The following is a 21,163-nucleotide window of genomic DNA, read 5'->3' as shown; positions in this document are numbered from 1 at the left end:
ATCCAGATAAACATGGCAGATCTTTTGCATCCTGTAATAGAAATCTAACTATTTTTCTATTATTCCTTTTAGATTTCTATGTCTAGTTGCACTGCATGATAATCTGGCAAGTGGTAAAGGCCAGATATAAGAGCTCAAAAACATATTAATAATAAGATGACCTCCATAGCCAGATAAGATTACTATAACAAACGGGAGTGTTATGGTAGAAAGGAAGACATGAAACAACGTTACATTTATCATGTACACAAGTCTTTTAAACTAGAGGTTGATAAAATAGAATCATCCATCTACCTTACTAAGATGCAATTCTTTTATTGAAAAAATGTAGATCTACATGTTCGTCCTCCTTAGCCTAAAATCTTTCAGTGCTCCTTCATTTTATGAATATTGGAGGACAAACAACTTTAGCACAAAATTCAAAAAGCCTTTATAAACTCCTACAAATCTACCTGTGCTTCACAGCCTAGGAAAGTGGTTCCCAGCAACACATCCAGTGTGGTCTTGCTTGCCCTTGAAGATGTGAAAAACATGCAGCCACCAGGCCACACAAAAACCCCAAATTATTTGGTACTCAATGAGACAACTCTTGGTACGGCTCTTGTCAGTTTGCTGCTGTCTGTCTGCCTATTGCGATAAGTTTGTGTGGCTTGAAAATGATGTTATAAATATATATCCCAGTGGCCTTTCAAACAAAAGGTTTCTCCATCTCTGAACAGGACAAAAGTAATGAGATGTCATTTCTTTGTGTGTGTGTGTGTCAGTTGTGAGGCTTGTACTCGGGGCCTGGGTGCTGTTTCTGAGCCTCTCTGTGCTCAAGGCTAGTGCTCTAACACTTGAGCCACAGCACCACTTCTGGCTTTTTCTGAGTAGTTTATTGGACATAAGAGTCTCAAATACTTTTCTGCAGGGCTGGCTTTGAACCAGGATCTTCAGATCTCAGCCAACTGAGTAGCTAGGATTACAGGCCACCTGTGCCCAGCGATGAGATGTCATCTCCAAGACTGGTCGTCTCCCTCTCTAGTCTCTCACGCTCACTCTGCCCTTGCTTCTAAATTGATGTTCATTCATTTCAGCTTCTTGTCTTTAAGAAAGTACATGTCACAATTTGTTTTCTGTGACATCTGTCTAGCAGAACTATAGGTATCGGCATACATTTATGTCTTTATGCCCATACTAACTCTCAATTTTTATGTACTACTTGGAGGAAGCTAGGGAAAGTCATTGGTTTAATTGATACTTCAATGGGTACTGGTATCACTAATATGTTCCATGGATTTAGAAAAGCAAAATGTAGCAAGAACATAGAGCTATCTATGAAGTGCATACCTGCGTGTGTGTAATGTTACACATACTTTTGGCCTAGAAACAAATTAAACAAAGGGCTTGAATTTGGGGAAATTATTAAATTTCAAAAGCCTAAACATACCTGCAGAAAACCTTTGATAAAAAAAAAACAGAAGCTTCTGAAACTACTGCACAAAAAATAAATAACTAAAATATTTTAAGTATTTTTCCACATGGTTTTCCATTCATATTTAATTTTGTCCAGCATATTTTTTAGTCTTTGAAATCCTAACTTTTCTAGATTTCAAATCATAGGTATTAAAATCATCATTTAAAACTAATATATGAGGCTGGGCTCTGGTGGCTCATGCCTGTCATCCTAGCCACTTGAAAGACAGAGATCCAAGGACTGAAGGTGAAAGACAGCCCAAGCAGAAAAGACCATGTGACCCTTACATCCAACTAACCAGCAAGAAGCCGGAAGTGGCAGTGTGTGAGTAAAATAAGAAGCAATTAGGTGTTGTAGCACAAACTCTTCTCTATGCTGGTTAACTGCATCTTTTATTGTTCGAAGATGCGATCATTTGCCATTTGTCCAAGCGAGGGTTTAATGAATGCTGCCTTTGAGTCTCTCCTAAATGAGGTGTCACCTCTAAGTTGTCTCTTACTGGCCCCCATTCCCACCGATACCTTGCTCTTTGATTCACTCCGAAGAGATTCCATCTGAAACTTTAGAGCCCACTTAAGCTCTCTCTTGTTCTTCTCAGATTCCTATTTTTAAGAAAACAGTGTCAATCGTTTCTAGTGACATCTTATTTTCAATAGTACAACCTTCAGAAATCTGGATGCATTTATTCCCATATTTCCTCTCAACTTTCATTTGCTAATTTGAGGGAGCTAAGGAAAGTCATTGGTATAATTAACAGCTTCAGCATTTAACATTAGACGTTGTGCTAAAATAATTCATTTTAGAACTCTTTAACATTTGGATTTTAGTGGATGCAATGAATAGCACTACTAGAAATGATTACAAATAGAAAAAAAATTATATCTACAATATCAAAAATGAAAAAAATGTGAAGCGTAAATAATTCTACAGTAGCTCATGCCTGTAATCCTAGCTACTCAGGAGGCTGAGATCTGAAGTTCATGGTTCAAAGCCAGCCAAAGCAGGAAAGTCCATGAGACTCTTATCTCCAATTAACTACCAGAAAATCAGAAGTGGCTCAAGTGAATGAGCACTAGCCTTGAGCTGAAGAGTTCAGGGACAGCACCTAAGCCCTGAGTTCAAGCCCCACAACCGACCAAAAAGAAGAAGATAGATAGATAGATAGATAGATAGATAGATAGATAGATAGATAGATAGATAGATGAAGAAAGCAAACATGATAACCAAATTCAGAAATATCAGTATTAACATTTTATTTTGACCTCTTTAATTATTTGTAAATTATAGCTAATGTATATTTTTAAAATTTTTATCTATACTAAACCATGCAATACATACATAAGTTATTTTTATTAAATATCACATTGATACGTTTCTATGACAAACATAAACACCTGCCAGAATACGTAGCAGACTTATGTTTACTAATATGTTGGAATTTACCTAGAAAACTCCTTATACATGGAGACTAAGGCCATTTCAAAAGTTTTACTAGTCAAATGTCACATTGTATATATTAGTAACACATGTATTTTTTTGTTCTTTGTAATAATGCATTGTTTAATTGAATAAACCAGTCTTACTTATTTTTGTCTGATTATCAGATTCCTTTCTCCCTATAAGAATTTTGATATTCTCAGAACTAATTTTTTTATGCAAACCATTTTTACATCAATTTGAAACTATGGTAAGTTGAAATACTGTCGATATTCAGACTTGGAACCATCTATAATGCATTATTTCTTTATTCATAAAAAATTCTGATTTTCTGTTAAATGTGCTAAATTCTCTTTTGTATTGTTTTCTGAATTAAACAATTGAATAATCATTCATAAATGATAGATGTTTTAGAACAGAGTAAAATGTAGTCATGACTACATATACTCTATTACTACATGTCATATTTTAAGCTGTATCACTAATAGCTTTAGTAATCAATCTTATATTCTTTAGAACACATAAATTATATAGCATGAAAATAGTTATACTTTTGAGACCATATGAATAGCTTTATAACTATTTCAGTTTTTCTTTGTTTAGGTAATAATTGAAAAAAAGCAATAATAGCTAATCTCCTCATTGAACTCATCTTAATTGGGTGCTTTAGATTTTACTTTAAATTATATTGTCTATCCTTTGAAATAGAATACATTATTTAAATATGAAAACTCACTTTGAATTCAATTTGAATTACTCTATGTCAATGAATATTCCATTTTATTGCTATAAGAGTTTCAGTAAAGTAAAAATACTTTAAAACTCACAATGCATAATAAATATACAAATCCCTTTATATAACTAAATTGATTACTAAAACATGCATATTTTATCCATTTATAAGATCATTTAAGAAATATGGTATATTTTACCAATAAAGCACTTTGCAGTTGCTCCTTAAGGTTATTGTTCTCCTCTTTCAGAACATCTGCTTCTTTCTAGAAAGTAACAAAAGGTAGGAGGTATTTGGTTTGGTGTTTTTTTTTTCCAAATTTTTATTATCAAACTGATGTACAGAGAGGTTACAGTTTCATACGTTAGGCATTGGATACATTTCTTGTACAGTTGGTATTTGGTTTGAGTTACTTTAAATTTTACTTTGATTATTGTCCAAAATCTGTAAGTCGTCAAGATGATGATTTGAACATGAATATTTACTTGTGTACTCCTCAATTGAAATGGTGGATATTGGTTGAAATTACAGCTTCCTGCTGCTTTGCCAAATGTAAATAAGTCTCCAATCCTACTCAGTGCAATAAAGAATACTGATAACATTCATCTTAGTTAACCTACTACTGGTTTATTTCTCCACACTTCCTGTTATAACTGAACAATGAATTTTCTGAAATAGATGTTATTCCATGTCTGAGTTATATTTTTACTTTTATATTGATATCCATGCTGTTTTCTAACTCCATATTCATAGTTACTACAAGATACTTGTCTTTTATGTCTAGTATGTCAAAAATAATTGAGACCAGTATGTTTCCAAAGGGAGATAACATATTTCAGCATACAAATATTTCAGTAGCCTTAAAGTTGGAAATACAATCCCATGCATATTGCAATACATTATAATACATAAGATACAAGAAAGTTATACCATGGATTCTACAGAATGTAACTACTATTGCTGTTTACATTTTCATTATAGGTTTCACAGCTGGGAGAAAAGTAAATCATTTTAACAAAAAATATCTTTAAAAATTGTAGCATTGTGCTTAGAAAAATAAAAAAAGTTACAGGCACTTTAGAATAATGGGTCTTGAAAAAATTAGCAAATGGAAAAATAGTATTTGAGTTTGTATTTTAACTATTTTAGCCCCATCAATAAAAAGAAAAGTTCTTTGGACTATCTTTTGCAATCAGGGTATACTTTATAATTCAGTAAGCATGACTCATTTATTCCATACTTCTAAGTTCTCTGTTCTAAAGATAGAATTATAATAATAAGGATAAACCAATCAACTAGGATAGACCAATAGGTGTACATGCTTAAACATATGGGGGACCAAAATAAATATTTACATTTTCTAAAATTTTATATCACAAAATTTTTCTTTATTATGTCCAGAGGATAAACCTTCAGATGCTAACTCAATGCTTACATTGAATTGATACACTTCATTTAGATTACGTAAAATCTGAAAATTATATTAAATAGGAAACTATATTAGCCAAGATGGCAAATCAAGGCCGTCTTGGCGCTTTTCCAATACCAGCCATGACAGCTTTGGCAACTGACTCTAGATGATCATGAGACTGATTAGAAATGCACCAAGTTCCCAGCCTGAGGATGGAAATAATTCAGGAATAAGTAAACAGAAGTGCGTGCTTAGATTTATTTGCAGCAAAAAGTAAAACTACATCCCTGTGGAAGTGCATGAGATTTCAGCATGACCAAACAGTTTTGTCCACTGAGGTGTAGTACTTACCTAAAATTGCAATTTCCAGTTTCTGCCAGTTTGAAATTCAAATAGCAAGATATATCTTCGTAGTGAGTGACTAATGTGCTAAAATTCAGTATTGGATAAAGATTTGGAGACACCTAGAGATTCAGTGCTGCTTCACAGGAGAAATTCAGGAAGCAGGCAGTGCGGACACCTAAGACCTGGGAACCACCTGCTTGTCCCCCTCCATGAGTCCAACAAGAAAGATGCGGAGGGCGTACCGGAGCCCAGGGCTCTAGTTGATGGCTGAGGGTGCATGGACAAAGAGCCAAGCACTGCATTCCTACCCTAGAGAGCTGGCCAGGCCACAGTGGCAGGGAAGAGCTCAGCTTGCAGCTGAGCTTCAAGTCAACAGGAACATGGATTGAAGGCGTGCACCCCAGTTCAGAGACCTGCCTAAGTTATAGCAGTGAGCAAAAGACTTGCTTTCCAGGAGGGCTTCCAGAAAGTAAGGAGAGGTGCTGAACATCTAGATACTAAATGGAAGATGGTAGAAGAAATCAAGGAAACACAATACCTTCTAAAAACAACAACCATTCGATAAAAGAAAGAAAGCTAATATCACAGAATGGACTCATAGATCTGCTAATAAAAATACTTGATGAAAAGAGAAATTATCCACAAGATATTTCATGAATGCAATGGTTGAAATCAAAGACGAATGAACAAATGCATGGAGAACACAAAAGAAAAAATAAATTAATTCCAAGAGATTGCAAAAGAGTTCAATGGATGGAACTAGGGAAGTGAAGGTGAACATCAAAATGGAGAGACAAAGGGTAAAAGGCGAACCAATTCCAAGAGATGGAAACAGGAAGATTTTATTGTTGTTATGTTTAATGTACTAGGTGAATTTCCTTTGGCATGCCCCCTGTGGTCATTTTATATGATTTTGGTACACTGAATATTGCATATATGTTTATCTGAACAAGGGAAGGGAAAGAAAAATGAGGAAGGGTGTAACAAATAAGACAAGAAATGTACTCATTACCTTTTTATGTAACTGTACCCCCTCTGTACATCATCTTGTCAATAAAATTTAATTTAAAAAAAAGGCAAACCAATGCAACAGAAATACTTACAAGACAATATGCTGTAAACCAACTGTACAACTCAGGGGGGAAGGGAATTTCAGAGGAGGGTGGGTTGGAGAAAAATGAGGGAGGAGGTAACAAGTTTGATAAGAAATGGATTCACTGCCTTACATATAAAACTGTAACCGCTGCATACACCATTTTGACAATAAATAAATGTTTCTGTGTAGAACTGCAGCAGTGATTCTCATTAATGTGTGCAATTCATACATATTAAAAACTATAGCTGTAAGAAAGGGAAGGAGAGAGGAAAAGGAAGGGATGAGGATTAGATAGTAAAAGAGAAAAGAGAGAGACTCAAAGTATATTTTACTTGAAGTTGAAGAAATTCTTCTGGAGATATCTTCCTGTAAGTAAAAATATTTAAAGTGTATTATGATATTTAAAATTTTAATTTAAACTGTTATGAATAAATTAAACTTTTGAAGAAATTATTTAAAGTCTATTCATTCTGTATTATTATTAAATAACAGACAACTGCATACTTTTTCACAAGATAAGCTTTCATTGGAATGATGAAAATATAAATTGACTGAGATTTTTAAACTATAATATTCACCTTTCTTTCTGAACATGCTTCTTTAAGTCAAAGATCAAATCATATATTCAATTAATTTCTTTCTAGAAATTATATTAACATATAAAGATTGAATTAATAGCTTCCTTATGCAGCCGTATTTTATATTAAAATTTAGTTAGGTGAATTCAAACTGCAAAACGTATTTATAAAACTAATGTCAGTAATCAATAAAACCATTTTAAAATACAAAAATAAAAATACTGATTTTATAAAGACAATTATAATTAAAACTAGAGTAAAAACTTTTTCCGGATATTTGACTTGGAGAACTCTTAGGTCACAGAATATTTACTAACTGATTGAGGAACTAAAGAAAATCCTTTATCAAAGTATTATTCAAAGACTTATTTCAACTTACCTAATCAAATGCCTATTGCTGCTAACTCTTCTCTAATATTTTATCCTCTTGAGCTTTTTCCCATAATTATACCCCATTTTCTTATAAAAGTAAGTATTTTACAATTTTACAATGTTTATACAATGTTTTACAATGTTTATAAAACTTCTAATGAGGTAAGTTTGCATAACCATATGTTCATCTTAAAAATGCAATCATGAGTCATCAAGGAAAAACATTATCCTGCATATTTATATCTTACCATTTTGGGGCCTGGGGTTTTTTTGTTCCTGTTTTCTTCTCACTTTTCTTTGCTTGGACATTCTTGTTTGCCTTTTTTTTCTGTATAATGTTACATTTTCCAGAAATAAATGGTTAATGTTATAAGTTAGAGTAAAATATATGATAATATACATTGCTAAGATTTCCATACTTTACTTGGAAAATTACTCTGGCATCTCAAAAAAAATTATCTGCCTAGGAGCAAAACAAATGACACAGACTGAATGTTTCCTAACTGCAATATTGAATGTAAATTTTACGTAAGTTAATGTGCTCTAAATAATAACATTTCTGTAACAGATGACAGCCACTTCTCTGCAATGGGTGAAATTGCTTCCTGAAATTCAGATCGGTGTGCCAACACATCAAAGAAAGCCTGCAGAATGCATGAGGGGAAGGGGTTAAGCGCACAGCATAGCCTCCTCCATACATTTCATAGAGCAGAAAAACCAATGCGCAGCTCTACCTAGTTAGATGATTTCTGATATGCAGGTTGCCCGCTCCTTCTCCATTCCGTGGGAGGTGGTGCATGGCCATTCCGAGTTGGTGGAGCCATTTGTCTGGTTAATTCCCATCATGAACGAAGGAGACTCTGGCATGCTAACTAGGTACGCGACCCCCAACTTCTTAGGGGGACCAGTGGCAGTTGGCCACCCGAGATTGAACAATAACCAGTCCGTGGGCGCCCGTAACCCGTTGAACCCCATTTATGATGGGGATGAGCTATTGCAATTATTCCCCGTGAAGGAGGAATTCCCAGTAAGGGCGGGTTATAAACTTGCCTGGATTAAGCCCCTGCCTTTGTCCACACCGCCCATCAGCTACTACCAATTGGACACACAATGCAAAATACTCTGTTTGAGACAGGATCTGTCTGTGTAGCTACATCTGATCTCACACATGGAATCATTTTGCCTCTGCTTATTAGATGCTGGTAATACATCACTGTGTCTACCTAACTAATTGTGATTATTTTCTACTGGAAAGTAGAATTCACGAATTGAAGACAGATTAGATATTAGATACTATACAGACATAAGAAACAATTACCCTGAACAAATCCAAGAAACAAAAAAGGAGTTTGCAGACACTTCAAGACGCAATCAGAAGACCTAATTTTAAGACTGATGGGTATTGAGGAAGGAGATAGGAAAGGGATCAGGAACATATTTAACAGAATTCTAGCAGACAACTTTCCAACCATCCAAAGTGATAGGCGCATTAAAATAGAAGCCCTTAGAACTCCAAACAGGACAGAGCAGAATACAACATCCCACTGCCAAATTATAATCCACAGATAATCAATAGAGACCAAAGAAAGGATCCTTAAAGATGTCAGAAAACAGAAAACCAGAAAACCAGTCAGAATAACTACAGGTTTCTCAGCCAAAACCATAAAAGCAAGAATAGCCTAGAATGATGGATGCCAGGCCTTAAAGACAACTACCAACCAAGAATATTGTATCCAACAAACTCTCCTTCATAACTGAGGGAAAAATTAAAACATGGTTTCTCTTCACCAAACTAGCACTGAGGATACTTAATGATATCATACATATAGGAAACCACAAGAACTCTGTAGTAGCAGAGAAAAGCCCCATACCAAAGAATAGGATAAATACAATAAGAAAAAATGAGGGAGACCATAAGTGGATAACATGGTTGGAATTACCAAACACTACTCAGTTCTAAATCTCAATAATAATGAAATTAAGTCTGTGATTAGACAACATAGATGGACCAGTTTGATCAACAAGGAAGACCCATCCATCTGCTTTCTTTAAGAGTCACATCGTGCCCACAAAAACAAAAATATTCTGAATTTAATAGGCTGAAATAAAATCTATCAAGCGCATGGCCCCCATAAAACAAGCCAGAGTATTAATACCAACATTAAATAAAATAGTCTTCAAAGTAAAATCAATTAGGAGAGACAAAGAAAGAAATCACATATACTGATAAACGGATCTGTCGTCAGGGAGTATGTATCAATTCTAAATACCTCTATACTAAATGCTGGTGCACCCAACTTGATCAAACAAATACCACTCAACCTAAAACACACATAGGTCCAAACATATTGATTGTTGAGTGCCAGGGTCTCTAGCCCCCTCCCCCCTCCCCACCCCCCACCCCCCACCCCCCACCCCCCACCCCCCACCGACCCATGGGAGAGACGGGGAAGGCATGCCCCAACCGGATGAGCCAAGAAAGGAAAAGGGTTGGCAGGCCGCCCGCACCCAGCCCTCCCTCACCAGAGGACAATCAGACGCCCTGGGAGTCAAGTTGGCACAAGATCTCATTAATTAGGGAAGTGCGTGCCACTAATATAAGGCACAGGAGCCAATCAGGTCTAAGATCAGCAGGAAGGGGAAGGATGAGCTGTCCATCAAGCGCAGAACGGGGGGTCACCGCCCACAGAACCGCCTCCAGGTTAGAACCAAAGACACTTGTAGCAGCTGAGCATTGTTGTTAGGCGCCGCCATCTTAGCCACACGTGGCCCCAAGACTGAGAAATAGGCAGGCCAGCTAATAGACTTCCATGTGTGCCCCACAGATGAGGACATTAATACATCACTGTCACCTCTGGATAGATCATCCCAGCAAAAACTCAACAGACAAACCTCAGAACAAAATAATTGCATTGCCAACCATGCTTAAGAGACACCTACAGAATAGTTCACCCAGCAGCATCAGAATAAAAAGTCTCCGCAGCTCATGGAACACTCTCCAAAGTAGATCATACTTTAGATCACAAAACAAATCTCTGCAAAATCAGAAAAACTGAACTTGTTCCCCACATTTTGTTAGATTAAAACAGAATAAAATTAGAGCTCAATACCAAAAAGCATCACAGAAAATTCTCTAACTCGTGGAAATTGACCAAGGCATTGCTGAGTCACCAGTGGAGTGGATCACTGAAGAGATCAGAATGGAAATTCAAACATTTATGTAATTTAACAAAACATGAACACAAAATACCATCCCCTCTAGGACACAGCAAAAGCAGTATCAGAAGAAATAGTGTAGATCTGAATGCCCACAACAATAAATTGGAGAAATCTTAAATCAGCAATGTAATGCTGCACTTTAAGCAGAGGAACACGCCAAACCACAAGACAGAAACAAATAATCAAAATTAAATCAGATATAAACAAATTAGAAACTAAACATAGAAAATATTTAAACATATAAAATAAAAGTTTGTTTTTTTAAAAAATTAACAAAATTGACAGAATCTTAGGAAAGCTAACCTAACAATAGATACTCCCAAATAAATAAAATCAGAGATGAAAGCAGGAACATCAAGACAGAAACAATCAAGAGTCAGAATATTATAAGGGAATATTTTGCTTACCTTTATGGTAACAATGGAAGAATTCCTATGAATACTGATATACCAAAACTAAAACAAAATTTAAACCAATTAAATAGACATATAACAAGTAATGAAATATAAAAGACCTCCTATCCAAGAAAAACCTAGGACTAGAGAGATTCATGCCAAGTTCTATAAGGCCTTCAAAGGAGAGCTTACTCCAATACTCTTCTATTTCTTTGATTAAATTGAAAAGAAAAGATCACTATCAAATTAATTCTATGAAGCCAGCATAACTCTTATCCCTAAACCGGATAGGGACTCATCGAAGAAAAAGATCCATCTCTTTGATGGGCATTGATGCGAAAGTTCTCAATAAAATTCTGGCCAGCCAATTCAAGAAAAAACAAAAATTATACACTATGATCAAATAAGATTCATCCCAGGGTTGCAAAGTTGGTTCAATATACACAAGTCAATTAATGTAAGCCAACTCAACAGCAGAAAGGACAGGAACTATATGATCATCTCAGTAGATGCATAACAAGCATTTGAGTTGTTTTTTTTTTGTTTTTGGTTTTGGGTTTTGTTTTTTTTTTTTTGCCAGTCCTGGGCCTTGGACTCAGGGCCTGAGCACTGTCCCTGGCTTCTTTTTGCTCAAGGCTAGCACTCTGCCACTTGAGCCACAGCACCACTTCTGGCCGTTTTCTATGTATGTGGTGCTGGGGAATCAAACCTAGGGCTTCATGTATGGGAGGCAAGCACTCTTGCCACTAGGCCATATTCCCAGCCCCCATAACAAGCATTTGAAAAGATTCATCGCCCCTATATGATAAGAGCTCTGGACAAACTAGGAATCTGGAACATTCCTCAATATAAGAGAAACTGTATATGACAAACTTAGAGCCAACATTCTGCTAAGTGGCTCAAAGTTAAACCATTTCCTCTAAAATCAGGAATGGGACAAGGATGTCTACTCTTGCGCTCCTCTTCAAAATAACACTGGAATTTCTAGCTAGAGCAATAAGACCAGAAGAAAACATAAAGTGGATCCAAAAAGGGAAAGAAGAATTAAAGTTATTCCTCTGGCAGAGGACATAAGCATGTGTGCAAAGAACCCAGTAGATTGCTCTTCCAAGTTACTGGAGCTGATCCAAAACTTTGCAAAGTAGCAGAGCATAAGATTAACCCACAAAAAATCAGTAGCTTTTCTGTATGCTGACAATAGGAAGAGTGAGACAGATATCAGAAAAAATAACTCCATGTGTAATAGCCTAAAAAATACATAGGGATTGACTTAACCAAAATGTAAATTCTATGATGACAATCTTTAAAAACCTGAAAAAAAAGCAGATTTAAAGCAGATTTAAGGAAATGGAAAGCCTCCTATACTCCTGGATTGGGAAGATTAGCAGCATGAAAATGGTAATAGTGCCCAAAGCTATCTACAAATTCAATGCAATACCCATCAAAACTCCATCACATTCTTCAATGATATACAGGAAGAAATAAAAAAATTCATATAGAATAATAGAAGACCCTGAATAGCAAAACTGAACACTAGGATATGATCATATAAAATGATGCCTATCAAAATAAACTGCAAGAAATAGAAGCACAATTTTTTGTGGTTTTTGTTTAACTTTCTTTCTCTTTCACTTTTTCCCTTTTGTCATGGTTTTTAATTTCTGGACCTTTTGTATGTAAGTTTATCTGATTTGTGGGAGGCAAAAGGAAAACACAGGAATGGTGAGACAAAGTGTGAACTAATGCAGCCAGGGATACTCACTAGACACTATGTTTAAAAAATGAACTATAAAACTTGTGGGGTTTAGGAGAGAGAAAACTGGGAGCAAACAAGAGCAGGAGTGATATTGATTGACTATATTTTGGAACTTTCATTCTCTGAGAAGAAGATATCATCATTTTAGATTTTTGTCATTATTGAGACGTACTGTAAAACATCCTAAATGTTTATTCCTATCCTAGAATAATGTCTGAGATTAAACTATATATCATTTCAGACATTAAGCTTTTCAGATATTAAAACTTTACTAACCTCAGTCTTCAAGGTTTGTAGTTCACTTTGCAGCGTTAATTTCTCCAGTGTTAACTCTTCAAAATTGTGTTCCATATCTTTATATTTCTAAAAGCAAATATTAAGTAATAACGATGGCTAAAAATCTCAATATTGAAGAGATATTTGGATAATACTTAAGAAAATCTCACTAATACGACAGAACAATGAAACATTGGTATTAATTTTAATGAAAGTTGTCTAGTGAAGCTATTACTGGACTTGAATAAGGACAAGAAACTAAAACTGGTAAACAGTAGACCTACTCAGAAGACTATGGACATTGCAAGTTATTTCAAAAGTATTTATTAGTAATCATGCCTAGGAAATTCAAAAGAACATGAAACATTCTAATGTACACATTTGTTGAAGTTTCTTGAAGAAAATATATTAACCATTGGATTTCTATTTAGGATGGTGTTAAATGGCACGAGTTTCTTATGACTCAAGTACAAAGTGGAAGATTATTCAACACTAGAGGGAAAATACTGTCCTAATATCCAATGCATATGAAGAAAATTTCTTAGGATATGCAATAGCCTATCATATGAGAGGTTGGATTGGAATGAATGGGGAGAATAATGAAAATAGTGACATTGATCAAGATGTATTATATTCATAAACTCACTTATTAAATGGGAACTCCTTAACAGAGCCATTTAACTATAATAAAAAACACAATTTTAAAAGTGCAATTTCAACCAGGTGCTGGTGGCTAATGCCTATAATCTTAGCAGCTCAGGAGGCTGAGTTCTGAGGATCTTGGTTCAAAGCCAGCCCAGGAAGGGAAATCTGTGAGACTCTTATCTCCAAATAACCACCAGAAAACCAGAAGTGGCATTGTGTTTCAAAGTGGTAGAGCACTAGACTTGAGAGAAAAAGCTCAGGGACAATGCCCAGGCCCCAAGTTCAAGCCACAGGACTGACAAAAAAAAGTCCAATTTTAAATTGAACTTTTAAATTAAAATATATACTTATATACTTACAGCTTCTAACAACTCTTGGTCCAGTAGAGCACTGAAAAACACACAATGTTTACATGCACACAAATACATTGTAACACACTTATATGTTTTACAGAGTGTTTTAAATAATATAAAAGTTAGAGTACATTTTAAGTACCATGGATGATATGAAATCTTAGCATAGTTTTGAATTGCATTTCCTTTATGGCTGAGAATATGGAACATTTTTCATGTATCTAGTAGCCGTTTACAATTCTTCTTCTGGAAACTATTCACATCATTTACTCACTCATTAAATAGATTGTTAGACTGTTCTGTGGTCATTTAATTTTCTGAGACCTTTGTAGATTATGGCATCAGTGGTCTCTGTGACGAAAAGCTGGTAAGGCTTTTCTCCAATTTTCTGTGTTCTATTGTTACTAGTAATTGCTTATTTTGATTTGCAGAGGTTTTCTCCTTTGATATAAAGCTATTCATCAGTTCTTGCTCTAATTCTCTGGACAATTAATAACTTATTCAGAAATTAATTCTATATGCCGATATGCTCGAGTTTTTTCATTCCATCATAAAAGTTTTAAGTTTTGTATTAATTTTTTGCAACAATTTTGGGTTGATTTTTTTCACAAGAGTTATGTGAGAGCTATGTATCAGTATTTCTAACACCCTTTGTTAGTGACTCTGCTTTTCTCCACTTTTTGTTGTTTTCCCCAGGTTTGGGGTAATTTTTTTACAAAGATCAAGGGCTGTATTCTGTACATTTACTTCTAGGCTAAATGTTATCTTCTTTTCTTTTAGTTTTGGTGACAGTACAGTGCTGTTTTTATCAATATGAATCAAGAGTACAAATTTCACTATGAGAAAAAATAATAGATGAGGTGAATATGACCGAAGTATACTATATGCAAAGTATGAAGCTTCCATGACAAGAATAATCTCACTATGTAAAATAAAATACACAAATAATAAATGAAGAATGAAGATTTATTTTTGAAAAGAATCCATATAAATTTGTATATGTAAGTATAAACAACCAACATTTATGATCATTTTAATATTTCTTTTCTTTTTTGCCAGTCCTAGGCCTTGGACTCAGGGCCTGAGCACTGTCCCTGGCTTCTTTTTGCTCAAGGCTAGCACTCTACCACTTGAGCCACAGCGCCACTTCTGGCCATTTTCTATATATGTGGTGCTGAGGAATCGAACCCAGGGCTTCATGTACATGAGGCAAGCACTCTACCACTAGGCCATATTCTATTTCTTATGTTCTCAAAATATGATAAAACACATACAAAATTCACCATCTTTGACATTATAACCAAAAACCTAGAACTTGCTAATTCCGTTATTTATTAAACTTCAATTCCACACTTCCTAAGCCTTTCACTTCTTGGAAGCCATTGTTAGGTTTTCTGTCTTTATGAATTTTTACTTGGTGCCTAATGTAAAGAAAAGTCATACATTATTTGTCCTTCTGTGACTGGTGTAGGGAACTTACTTTGAGGTCCTCAAATTTTATTTGAAAAAACATGTATCTGAATTTCTTTAACACTAGCCAATAATCCATTGTTCATATATATCAGATATATAACATGATATATTTGAATACACATGATAAATGACATATATGTTTGTGGTATTTATGAATGCATATCACATAATGATGTATCCTGGAGGTATCATGAATATATACATATTATATGTATATGATAATGTGCTTATAATACATAGTCTAATGTATGTGTACATTATTACTGTATATTAATTATTAATGTATTATACATTGTATAATATGTACATATTTTATTTTGATTTTCCATTTACCCATTTGGGGCCACTTGGATTCTTTACACCTTTTACAGTGAAATGAGTATGCAAAAAAAATTTTTGAAGCCCATTTTCAATATTTTTGGTGTAAATATTTACAGAACAGTATCCAGAGTATGTAATATTTGGCTTTTAATTTGGAGAGAACATCATACCATTTCTGAAAAGCAGATAGTTTGTATTCTATTTCACATTCTATATGTTTGTAATTTTAAATTTAAAATTATATGTCACATAAAATATTAAGTATGCTAAGATATAATATATAACAATGTATATATTCATAAATTGTTTTAAGAACATTAAATATTTGGTGGGTACTTTATTTTCTTCATGTCCAATATTTCTACAGTAAGTATATACTAGACGTAATCATTGAAAATATTAATTTTAAAATCTTACCTCTCTAATTTCTTCAGCAGCATCTCATACATGTCAACCATCATCTTCATTCGTTTAGAAGCTGAATGAGCAGGTTCTACCATCAAAATAAATAAGCATAAAGTTGGTAAAATGGCTGAGGCGATAGCTCTGCCCTCATATAGCTCGTTAGAGCTGTGAAAACTAAATAAATATAGAGAGGACAGGAGGGCCACATACTAAAGAACAAACAACTTCTGAGTACACGATTATATGCAAGGCTATACATTATTTGAATCTTCTTAATTCTCAAAATAACTCATAGACAGAGCTATACTTGCCATTTTGAAATGAAGACATTCAGCCTCAGATACGCAATATAAACTTTTAAAAACTATGCAGCTGGAAAGTGACCAATGGGTTAAATTCAAATGTGTAAAAGAATAAAAAAATATAGATAAAGAATGATCATTCTAATAGGGTGAACAGACATCTCAATGTTGGTTTCATTTGCATTTTCTTTATGGCCAGAAATGTTGAATATTTCTTCATGTGTCTATTGGCCATTTTCAATTCTTCTGAGAAGATTCTTTAGTTCCTTAGCCCATTTATTGATTGAGTTGTTGGTTTTCTAACAATTTAATTTTTAAACCCATTTGATTGCCAAAGGTTTTTGGTGTTGTTTTTCATTTAGTGGTGTATTTTATTCAAAAAAACATGCCTAAAATATCTCACTATGAAGTCAATATTAAAATAAGTGATCAGGTATTTTGCATTCTTATATTTGCATAAATCTTTAAAATGTTTTATTGTTATTATAAAGGTGGTGTACAGAGTAGTTAAAGTTACATGTGTGAGGTAAAGAGTACCTTTATAAACGATGAAAGCCCTTCCCTCACTCTCTCTGTTTTCCCTTCTGTTCTTACTGACAAGTTGTATAGTTCATTCACAACATAATGCCCAATGAGTTAGTCCAAACTAAGCTGTCTCCAAAGAAGCAGAGTGTTGAAGGTCCCATTAGGCTTTCACTTCTAGAGAGTCATACCAAGTAAGCTATAGTTATGCAGAGAAAAGGGGAAAAAATTATAAATTGCTGGCATAAGAAGACAGAATTAGGGGGCTGGGGATATGGCCTAGTGGCAAGAGTGCTTGCCTCGTATACATGAGGCCCTGGGTTCAATTCCCCAGCACCACATATACAGAAAATGGCCAGAAGTGGCACTGTGGCTCAAGTGGTAGAGTGCTAGCCTTGAGCAAAAAAAAGCCAGGGACAGTGCTCAGGCCCTGAGTCCAAGCCCCAGGACTGGCCAAAAAAAAAAAAAAAGAAGAAGACAGAATTAGGAAGAGTAAAAGTCTCCCTCCTTGCAGATATCATGCTCCTGTATTAAATTAAAAAAAAAACAACATAAATTCTTCTCCCAAGTTACTCAAGCTGAACCAAAGCTTTTTCAACATAGCAGGGTATAAAATTAACCCACAAAAATCAGTACCTTTTTCTGTATACCATCTATGAGAAGAGCAAGACTGAAATCAGGAGAGCAACACCATGTGTAATAGCTTAAAACAAAGTATATCTAGGAAATAATTTAACCAAAGATGTGAAGGACTTCTATGATGAAAAATTTTAAAACCTGAAAAGGAAACTAAATTTAAGAAAATGGAAAGCCTCTCATGATCTTGGATTGGAAGGATTAATATTGTGAAAATGCCAATACTGCCCAAAGCTATCTACAAATCCAATGCAATACCCATCAAAATCCCATAATACTTTTCAATGATATAGAGGAAGCAATACAAAAAATTTATAGAATAATAGAAGACCCTAAATAGCAAAACTAAACATTAACAGGAAGAATAGTGCTGGAGCAATGTCAATATCAAATTTCAAACTCTTATTACAAAGCACTGATAATAAAAAAAAAAAGCACAGTTCTGGCACAAGTATAGGCCAAAGGACAAAGGAATAGAATAGAAAACCCAGAAAAGAACCCACAGACCTAAATATTTGATAAGGGAGACAAAAACACTGGATAGGAAAGACAGCCTCTTCAACAACTGGTGCTGGCAGAATTGGCTATACACATGCAGAAAACTGAAGTTATGTCCTTATATATCACCTTGCACCTGAATCAATTCCAAATGAATCAAAGACCTCAATATAAGACCAGACACTGAAAATATTATAGGAAGGGATAGGCAAAATACTCAGGCTCCTAAGTAAAGATTCAAAATCACAACAAATCAAAGAAAGGATGGATAAATGGAATTGCATCAAACTGAAGAGTTTCTGCATGGCAAAGGATATAGATAACATAGAAAGAACACAGAATGGAAACAATTGCTAGCTATGCATAAGACAAGGGCCTCATATCTAAAAATTCTTAGAACTCAAAAAATTAACCACCTCTTAAAACAAATCCTCAAATAAACAACCCCATTAATAAGTGGGCTAAAGACTTGAAGAGAGACTCCTCAAAGGAAGAAGCAAGAATGGCTTATAAACAGATGAAGACATGTTCAATAGCTCTAGCCTTAAAAGAAATGAAAATCAAAACAAAATTGAGATTCTACTTCACCCCAGATAGGAGGGACATTATAGAAAACTAACAATAAGAACTGCTGGTAGTGATAAAGGGAACTCTATTATACTGATGGTGGGAATGTAAACTTGTTCAACTACTCCAGAAAGCAGTATGGAGGTTCCTCAAAAGACTAAACGTAGACCTCCCTTATGACCTAACAATCTCCTGGACATTTACCCAAATGATCACAAACAAGGCCCCACTAAAGCTACCAGCACAACCATGTTCAATGCAGCATTATTTACCATAGCTAAGATATGAAAACAACCCAGATGCCACTCAGTACACGAATGGACCAAGAAATTGTGGTATATGTACACAATGCAATTCTATGTGTCTATCAGAAAGAATGACACTGCCCCATTAATAAGGAAATGGAAAGTCTTGGGGGAAAAAATCAGATTAAGTGAAGTAAGCCAGACCCAAAGAGGTATAGGGTCCATGGTTTTCCTCACTGGTAATACTTAGCATTTATCTAGGATAGTCCTAGCAGAAGATCACAGTAGCTCAATAGCTATGCATATATATGATCATATAAGATGATGCTAAGTGAAATGAACTCCAAGATATGGAAATTAGGTTTTTCATTGTTTTTGTTTTTTTCAATGTACTATGTGAAATTATTTCCTTTTCCTTTTCTTTATCTTTCCTATGGTTTATCCCCTGTTGTCACCATATTTGATTTTGGTGCCCTGGGTATTGTACATAAGTTTATCTGAATTAGGGAAGGAAAGGAGAACATCAAAATGATGAGACACTGATAAACCAATGCAACAGTGATACTCACAAGACAATATGTTAGAAATAAACTGTACAACTTGGGGGGTCTGGAGGAATGGAAAAGTGGGAGAAAAATGAGGGAGGAGGTAACAAGTTGGACAAGAAATATACTCACTACCTTACACATGTCACTGTAACCCCTCTGTACATCACCTTGACAATAAATTTTAAATAAGTAAGAAAATAACAAGCACACACACACACACACAGAGAGAGAGAGAGAGAGAGAGAGAGAGAGAGAGAATCCTGTATAATTTCTCATTTCCCAGTATATTATTCTTTTACCCTCCAGCATGTTTACTTATACATTTATGGGTACATTCTGTTTACCACCAATGAGGGAAACCATGCAACCTTTGTTTCTCTGGGTCTGGCTTACTTCACAAAATACAATTTTTTCAAATCTTTCCATTTTCTTAAGAATGGTAAATATCATTTTTTCTGATGGATGAGTAGAATTCCATCGTATGTATATATACCATCTTTTCTTGATCCATTCATCCACTGGTTTCAAGTCTTGGCTATGGTAAATAACGTTACAATGAACATGGTTGTGCTGATAGGTTTAGTTTATTTAGCCTTTTTCATGTTCTCTTGGATAAATGCTCAAGGATGGATGAAAGACCAGATGAATAGGATTCCATGAGGTTTTGAATCTCTGCTCATTAAAAAAAAAAAAAGATTGATCCATAGTTCTCTTTGTTATTTAATCTCTGTCTGGTTTGGGGATTAGTATGATGCTGTCTTCATAGAATAATTTGGTTGTGATCTCTCTTTTCCTATTTCATGGAAAAATTTGATGAGTATTGATGTTGGTTCTGTTTTACAGTTCGGATAGAATTCAGCTGTGAAATCATTCGGGGCCTGTACTTTTCCTTGTTGGGATTCTTTTTTATTGGCTTTTTAACTTCATTACTTATTATGGATCTGTTTCGGTGGTTTATAGCTTCAGTTTTATTACATTAATTTTATCTATGAATGCATCCATTTCTGTCATATTTTCCAGTTTGCTGGCATAAAGATTTACAAATTCTTCCCTTATAACATTTTGAATCTTACACATATCTGTTGTTATGTTCTCTTCCTCATCTCTGATTTTGTTTATTGTCTTCTCTTCTTCCTTCAATCAGGTTTGCTAAGGGCTTATCAGTTTTGTTACTTAAAAAAAAGCCTACTCTATTTTGTTCATTTATTATATATATGTTTTAATATCTCCTTTATTTCTGATTTAATCATTAGTATTTATTTTTATATGCTGGGTTGGGGATTGACTTGTTCTTGATTTTCTACAATCTTGAAGTTAGACATCAGGGTACTAATCTGATATTTCTTTAGTTTGTTAATATAGGTATTCATAGCTATGAACTTTCATTGAGCAATGTTTTGTTCAATTTCCTTTAGTTTGAGTGTTTTCTCTAGTGACTTTGGCTGTTAAGCTCTAATTTTATTCCATTATGTTCTGACAGGTTACAAAGGGTAATTTCAATTAGCATAAGGACTGCCATAAGGAATTTGTATTATATAGCTACTGAGTAAAATATTCTGTAGGCACTTATTAGA

General features: G+C 34.6%; 2 long non-coding RNA genes across 2 annotated transcripts; one reads left to right on the top strand and one right to left on the bottom strand.

Annotated features, from left to right (window-relative positions):
* Window positions 1–1,471: 1,471 nt before the first annotated feature.
* LOC125344858 lies at window positions 1,472–8,078 on the bottom strand. The gene is made up of 4 exons (XR_007209658.1): window positions 7,677–8,078; window positions 6,811–6,844; window positions 3,826–3,891; window positions 1,472–2,058 (listed from the first exon to the last, which is right to left on the bottom strand). It is a non-coding gene; the product is annotated as an uncharacterized LOC125344858 (long non-coding RNA).
* LOC125344859 lies at window positions 3,735–19,744 on the top strand. The gene is made up of 4 exons (XR_007209659.1): window positions 3,735–3,915; window positions 4,019–4,272; window positions 5,545–5,547; window positions 19,698–19,744. It is a non-coding gene; the product is annotated as an uncharacterized LOC125344859 (long non-coding RNA).
* Window positions 19,745–21,163: the final 1,419 nt, after the last annotated feature.

Source organism: Perognathus longimembris, unplaced genomic scaffold (assembly GCF_023159225.1).
Source record: "Perognathus longimembris pacificus isolate PPM17 unplaced genomic scaffold, ASM2315922v1 HiC_scaffold_4562, whole genome shotgun sequence".
Lineage (NCBI taxonomy): Eukaryota > Metazoa > Chordata > Mammalia > Rodentia > Heteromyidae > Perognathus > Perognathus longimembris.
Note: the sequence above shows the minus strand (reverse complement) of the source record. Positions and strands in the feature narration are given on the sequence as shown.